Source organism: Entamoeba nuttalli (genome assembly GCF_000257125.1).
Source record: "Entamoeba nuttalli P19 unplaced genomic scaffold asmbl_9756, whole genome shotgun sequence".
NCBI lineage: Eukaryota > Evosea > Mastigamoebida > Endamoebidae > Entamoeba > Entamoeba nuttalli.
Genome location: NW_008579808.1, coordinates 632 through 973, shown reverse-complemented (window position 1 = coordinate 973; position 342 = coordinate 632). Strand labels below are relative to the sequence as shown.

The following is a 342-nucleotide window of genomic DNA, read 5'->3' as shown; positions in this document are numbered from 1 at the left end:
TCAGTTGGTAGAGCGGAGGACTGTAGATGGTAATAGAATTCCTTAGGTCGCTGGTTCAAATCCGGCAGATCGGATTTTTGTTAAATAAGTCAATTATGAATAATAAAAATAGTTTTGAACTATATTTAGTACTTATATAAATTATTTGTATGACTGATAATTCAGTTAAATGGTAGTATTAAAATGTTTCTTTAATTTTAGTTTATTCTTTCATTATTTAAGATTTATCATTTCTTATAAATGAACATTTTTCATTTATTATTATTCATATATATGAATATTTGTATTCCTTTTTCTTCACTAATCATACCTTACTATCATATTTCTGCATTCATTGCTAGA

At 24.9% G+C, this 342-nt stretch overlaps 1 non-coding gene across 1 annotated transcript in view; it reads left to right on the top strand.

Moving 5' to 3' along the window:
* Positions 1–74, top strand: part of ENU1_205310 — an 85-nt gene extending 11 nt beyond the window's left edge. Inside the window, exon 1 of the tRNA in view lies at positions 1–74. This exon is cut by the window's left edge and continues 11 nt beyond it. This is a non-coding gene — a tRNA (tRNA-Tyr).
* Positions 75–342: the final 268 nt, after the last annotated feature.